The sequence below is a fragment of the Rhinichthys klamathensis genome, unplaced genomic scaffold, assembly GCF_029890125.1.
Source record: "Rhinichthys klamathensis goyatoka isolate OS25496 unplaced genomic scaffold, OSU_Roscu_1.1 h1tg000093l_1, whole genome shotgun sequence".
Classification (NCBI taxonomy): Eukaryota; Metazoa; Chordata; class Actinopteri; order Cypriniformes; family Leuciscidae; genus Rhinichthys; species Rhinichthys klamathensis.
In genome coordinates, this window is record NW_026606632.1 from 2,067,433 (window position 1) to 2,074,851 (window position 7,419).

The window sequence follows — 7,419 nt, forward strand, 5'->3', positions numbered from 1 at the left end:
AAGGCAAATCTGCAGGACCGGGCAGTTCTAGCAATGTGGTCTGTGAATTTCAACTGATCATCAATTACAACCCCAAGGTTCTTAGCTGACCTTGATGGAGTTATGGATGACGAGCCTAGCTGAATGGAGAAGTTGTGATGAAGTGTTGGGTTGGCCGGGACCACAAGTAGCTCTGTCTTCGCAAGGTTTAGTTGAAGGTGGTGGTCCTTCATCCAGCCAGAAATGTCTGTCAGGCAGGCTGAGATACGAGCAGCTACCGTCGGATCGTCAGGCTGGAATGAGAGGTAGAGTTGCGTGTCATCAGCGTAGTAATGATAGGAAAAGCCATGTTTCTGAATCACAGATCCTAGTGATGTCATGTAGATGGAGAAGAGGAGTGGTCCAAGCACTGAGCCCTGAGGCACCCCTGTAGCTAGATGTTGGGTCTTAGATGTTTTGAGGAGAATGTGCAGCTGTCAATCACCGCATGGTGTGGATCTGTCATTAGGAATCACAGATTCAACTTTTTGGAAGTATGACCAACATAAGAATTTTCACCCTAAAATGTAATCTGAACAAGTAACAAACATCCACTTTTGTTCTTCTGACCAACTAACTGAAAAAAAAAAGCATAGCAGTAAATTGCGCTGATTAAATCTAACGATCGCTTATCATTAAAGGTCCCATGACATGAAATTTTCACTTTCTGAGGTTTTTTAACATTAATATGAGTTCCCCTAGCCTGTATATGGTCCCCCAGCGGCTAGAAATTTCAATCGGTGTAAACCGAGCTTTGGCTATCTTTCTCTGCCTTTGAGAAAATGAAAGCTCAGACGGGCTGATCTTGAATCTCCTCCGTATGACGTCATACGGAGGAAAGGTAACCTCCCCTTTCTCTGCCGCCCAGAGAATTTGGCTCGCCCATGAGAAAATGAGCTAAGAAGTACGAACGCAATTTGAGTTTTTCCTCGAGAGATATCATGGCTTGCAAACGAGCGAAGCATGGCAGTTGATCAGTGTTCGGATGTACACAAAAGTGAACACAAAACTGATCGGACTGATTGAGACTCTTTTCCAAGATGGCTCCTGTCTGTATGCGCTAACTGTACTGTCTGTGTAAATTATCTTCTTATTAAACTGTCTATACACTTACAAAGTTCTCAATGCTTCGGTTTGCATGTAAAGACACTCATTATGCTGCCGTGTTAGTGTGGGGCTAATTTGAGCCTTGTTAATGGTATTAACTAGCGATCTCTTTTTGCTTACTCGATGCCCAATATACTAGCGTTATAAGCTAAACTGTTTTTAGAGATAAAACTCTTTACATTCGATTATCATGAAAACAAATCTCAGGGAACGATTTAGTCTGTACCAATGTGTTATTACACCCGAGGTTCATTTTGCACCAGAGTTCTCTTTTAAGAAGAGGATCTATGACCTCTGGAAGCATCAATTGCTTAGTTGGTATAGGGTCTAACATACAAGTTGTCGATTTAGATTATTTAACGAGTTTAGAAAATTCCTCTCCTATAGCAATGAATTAATCAAATTTTTCCTCAGGGAGACTACAGTGCACTGCCTGGTGCGATACTGTAGTAGATGGTTGCATAGTTATAATTTTCTCCCTGATATTATCAATCTTGTAGGTAAAGAACAAGGGTTGAAGCTTTATTTTTCGTTAATTTAGCCACTGTTTCAAATAAATACCTAGGTTTTTTTTCTTCTTCTAATAGGGTTGAAAAATAAGCAGATCTAGCAGCTTTTAAGGCCTCTCTGTACGCAATCGGGCTTCCTTTCCATGAAATGCGAAAAAACTCTAGTTTTGTTTTCTTCCAGTTGCACTCCATTTTTCTGGCTGCTCTCTTAAGGGCCTGAGTGTGCTCGTTTGTACCACGGCGTTGGACTATTTTCTTTAATCTTCTTTAAAAACAAAGGAGCAACAGTGTCTAAAGTGCTGAAAAAGAGAGAGTCAAAAGTTTCTGTAGCAATATCGAGTTCTTCTAAGCTATCTGGGATGCTGAGGAGATGAAACTGATCAGGAATATTATTAATAAAGTGATCTTTAGTGGCAGAAGTGATAGGTCTAACTTATTTGTAACACAGAGTAGACTTTCAACGGCATCAACATTGATTCCATGCGATAATATTAGATCTAGACTAGAGAATGATTACGACAATGAGTAGGTCCTGACATGTGTTGTCTAACTCCAATAGAGTGTCTTTAAATGCCAATCCCAATGCATCTTTGTCGTTATCTACTGTACATGTATATTAAAATCACCAACAATTAGGACTTTATCTGCAGCCAGTACTAACTCTGATAGAAAATCAGCAAATTCTTTAGTCTGTATGGTACCCTAGTGGCCTGTATACAGTAGCCAGCACAAAACTCAAACGTGATTTATCATTTACACTAGATAGTGTTACATTAAGCACCAACACATCAAAAGAATTATATTTAAAACTAGACTTCTCAGTAATTACTATAAATATATTACTATAAATTACAGCAACACCTCCCCCTTTGCCTTTCAGACGAGGCTCATGTTTATAACAGTAATCTTGCGGGGTGGACTCATTTAAAGTAATGTAATCGTCTGGTTTAAGCCAGGTTTCTGTCAAACACAGCACATCTAGGTTATAATCTGTAATCATATAGATAGATATTTATTAGTCCTTACGGAAACACAATGTTCATATTATGTTTAATATAAACATAATTTAAAATTAAGCTTCTATTAATTTCTATATTTATAGAAATGCAGGCATGTCAAGTCTATTCAGAAGAAAAGTTAATTCATTTATTATTTTGTCATTGTTTAATTATGTTTAGAGATTGTGTTAAAGGACTCCAACTCCGTCATACTGTCCCAGTGTAGCTGTTCCTTTTTTGCTGGCACAGCACTGTGTAACCTCACTGCTGCACTACTGTACCAGACAGTACACTCTGAGCTTAGCTGGCACAAACCCAGAACAATGGGTTTAAGTGAATTTTCCAAGAATTTTAAGAAATAAATGATTAATGGTTACCCCAGTGATTTTCAATCATGTTACCCGAGACACATAACGAGTTCATGTTTTAAATTCAACTCAATAAGCCAATAAGCTGATTACTAGACCAATACCTAAAATGGGGGTGTTAGATAAGTGAGATGTCCAAGACATGTACTGTTGGTATAGGAAAAGGGTTGGCTAACACTGGCTCATCCAATTACATATTTAATGTAGTTTAATAATATGGGAGTTTTCACCATGTGGACAAAGACATAGTTCACCAGTAAAATTATGTCATTTACTGACCCTCATGTTGTTCCAAACTTGTATATCTGACTTCTGTGGAACGCAATAGATGTTAGGCAGAATGATAGACTCAGTCACTAGTCACTTTCATTATATATTTTTTCCATACACTAAAGATAATGAGACTAAGTCTGTCTTTCTGCCTAAGATCTCCTTTTGTACGGGTCTGGAATGACATGTGGGTGTGTAAATGATGACATTAATGTTTGGGTGAACTATCCCTTTAACTGGGAATTGGATTTTTCTTTAAGTGAAAAAACAAAACAAAAAAAACTTTCTTTTGATAGTGCTTTTCATTTTGAGGAGCACCCTGTATAAAGGTGTTACCAGCAAGCTGCTTGATCTTTCAGTCCTGCAAGTGGCAGAGGTATATAAGGATTTTGCCAGTGCTACATCCACTTTAGTCATCACGATGGGGCTCCAGTGAGGATTCATTGGTGGATTCTGCCTTAGTTCCTTCATACTAACAACCAGCATTCTAGTCATTCTAGCCATTCTAACCCCTAAAATCCACTGGATCCGTCTACGGCGCGGAACGTCAGTTTTTGATGTGTCCCTAGCTCGGCGTCAAAGTCCACTGGAAACGTCTCAGACTCGTTTCAGCAGCGGAGCGTTGGTGACTTCTTCAATCGGAGCGTTGTTTATTTGTTGTTCATTTGTCCTCTTTTGACGCGGCAAGCGGCGAAAATAGACCTGCTACCTATTCTCTGCGGAGCGGACCGGAGAGGCGCTTCTGGGATGCTTCTGAGACGCGCTGCGTCCGCAGCTGGTGGACTTAAGAGCATTGACTATAATGGCCGCGATTAGCTCCGGCATCCGCGACGCTGACGTTCCGCGCCATAGACGGATCCAGTGGATTTTAGGGGTAATAGTTCACAAGGAGGTAAGCAACAGTGTATATCTGGCTGAAGTGATAGCTGTAGACCAGGGATAGGCAACTCCGGTCCTGGAGGGCCACTGTCCTGCAGAGTTTAGCTTCAGCCCTGATAAAAACTCACCTGCCTGTAGTAATCCTGAAAACCTTGATTGCCTTGTTCAGGTGTGTTTAATTAGGGTTGGAGCTAAACTCTGCAGGAAAGTGGCCCTTCAGGACCGAGGTTGCCTATCCCTGCTGTAGACATTTGTATTAGGAGTGATGTTAAGAGCCTCACTCAGGTTCTTGTGAATCAACTTTTTGCTTGTTTCGGTGGCCAAAGGGAAATGATTTAACCCAATCCCAGAATTCATCCTTGAGGAAGTGTCACACAACGAGACCACTGATCTCAATGTCTTAATTATCGATCCGGTCAGTGAACTAGACGCATCTTCACGCTGAAGGTATTTAAATCTTTTACTTATTACTAAATGTTACTTATTACTAATTAAAACATTGTTTAATTATGCTAAAATGCTATGCTATTAACCCTTTGGGGTCGGCTATCGCGCCGGTGCGACAAGCTCACTTTTTTCCTTATCAGTGCAAAAGAGACTCAAATTACTCTGTTGATTTTGATCTTACATATAAGTGTTGTACATCATTAGATCCTGTTAAGTGTCTATTTTTTTTGTGGATACTCACAATAAAAACAAGGTGTTCTGCTTTTTGTCAAATAAAGAAAAATAAACATGATGCGAATTTTGCCTTCTCTCTGTCAGTGAAGTTCATTCTGAAACGCGTCCGAAAATGAACTGTAACTAAGTAAATACTTGTCACACAGGCACGAAAGATTTTTCGTTATGAAGCTGAAATTCTCTTCTTTTAAATGAAGTAATTTATATAAAAAACAAATATTCTCAGTTTATGTAAACTGTATGAAAAGAGTAGCCTGACTTCGTCATACTCATATTCTAGTCAGAAATAAATTAAACTTTTGCCGAATTCCGTAGGAAGGACGGCAAACACATCTTTCCGATCGACAAATGCCTGGATTGCAGTTCTCTGTTTGTCTATTAAAATGAATGCGCTGTCGATTTCTTTTACAACAGACGCGATAGCGGAATCTATACATCTCAGTTCTCCAGCTGCAGTCATCTTTGAGGGAAACCAGTTCAACCCAAGCGCTCTTTGGTAACGTGATGATTACGTCCCTGCAGATCATCTGTCCATCATCGTATAAAGCCCGCCCTGGCAATTTGATTGGCCCGAACATTTTTTGACTGATCATAATTACTCCTCAATGTAGCGAGTCCAGACCGAACTTCCCGACCAAAAAATGTTGTGGGCGGGGTTCGGGCTGGCATCCAGGCTACGAAAAGAGAGAGATGTCAGTCTTTTTCCTTTCAGCTAATTATAGCGTATTACGTGTTAATGTGACCACGCCCAATGAGAGTGCCCGCTATTCAAGCGCAAATGTTGAGGCAAGCCATGCCAACGCCCACATCAGCTGCGCTGTGAGGAATAATACTATCGTAATAATCCTGGAAAAGTTACCTCAGAAGTGCTGGTAGTTTCATTTCGAGGAGAACGGATTCAGCTGATGTAGTAAGTTATTTATTCTTAAGTGCTTTGTTCTAATCGCGTTATTGAATAGTGTCTGTAAACTGCACAAAGACTGTTTAAATATGAATTGCGTGTCCTTGTGTGAATGAATGAATGGCACAGACGGGCGTGCGATGTTGTTTACTACAGATGTACATCACATCTGTGCGTTCATTCACTCTCGCTCCTACATTAGTAAACGTTATTTTTAGCCTATTGAGATTTGTTCTAATCGCGATATAGAATAGTGTCTGTAATGACAACATTTCGTTGACTAGTTTTGATAGATTATAAAGTTTTTACTCTAAAATAGACATCAAATAAGCTTTTGTTAGACAGTTTCTGCTCATATGTTAAATAGTATGTTTTGTCAAAAATAAACTAATCAACTGTTATAGTGTTTGTTCCAATGCAAGCTAGGCTATATCAAAATAATGAATCCTTAACTTTGAAATATGTATGATAAAATGTATTGGCCTACTTTAAAAAATAATACTTTATAAGAGATTTATGGAAAAAGACTATTTTCTTTTCAAGATGTTTCCAACTCTAACTTTGAACCAATTCTATAGAATGGCCCATATAACCTATTTGAACAGGATTTGTTTCCAGGTATGACTAAAAATGTGCTTTTGACTTTCATTTATATTTTGATTTTATATATATTGTCCTCGCATTCTTTCTTGTGTCACACACCTGAATGAAAGGCTCATTATTATGCGAGTCTTTGTCTTCTCAGGTGAGAACCACCTAATTATTCATGAGGGGTTGGGCCATTCACGTCCATTCGCATATTGCCTTTCCAAACAAAAAAATGTTTTTCACAATTTAAAACAATCTATTGATTTATGTGAATGATTAGGCAGGATGATTTTCAGATCATTTTGAAGCAAAAACTTTAGGCGACAACATCCATTAGTCAAAAGTCTTGTGGACAGATATTTAGTATGTGTTTTGTGGCCTTATTTCAGATACTTTAATTTTTCGTTTTTTCAATAGCCATGCATAAACATTTACATTACATTTATATTTAGTCATTTAGCAGACGCTTTTATCCAAAGCGACTTACATCTGAGGACTAAAGCAAGCGAGTCATCGTGAAGAGGGAAGAACGATGCAAGAAGTGCTCAAAATATAAAGTTCAGGCATTGCTCAGAGTAGCAAAAGCCAGACAAGGGAAGATTTAAAAGGGAAGGAAAGATTTAAAAGAGAAGAAGAACTTTTTTTTTTTTTTTTTTTTTTTTATGTTAAGTACTCACGGAAGAGATGAGTTTTCAGTTGTCTTTTGAATGCTGTCAGGGATTCTGCATTACGGACGAGGGTGGGGAGATCATTCCACCAGCATGGAACCGTCAATGAGAATGTTCTGGAGAGTGATTTAGTGCCTCGCTGTGATGGCACCACGAGCCGTCGCTCCTTGGCCGATCGTAGGCTTCTGGTAGGGACGTAGACTTGTAGTAGGGATTGAAAGTAGGACGGAGCTGAGTCTGTGGTAGATCTGCAAGCAAGCGTCAAAGCTTTGAATTTGATGCGAGCTGCGAGTGGTAGCCAATGCAGGGAGATGAACAGCGGAGTGACGTGGGCCCTTTTGGGCTCGTTGAAGACAAGGCGGGCTGCAGCATTCTGGATCATTTGTAGAGGTTTAGTAACACATGATGGAAGTCCAGCCAGAAGAGCATTGT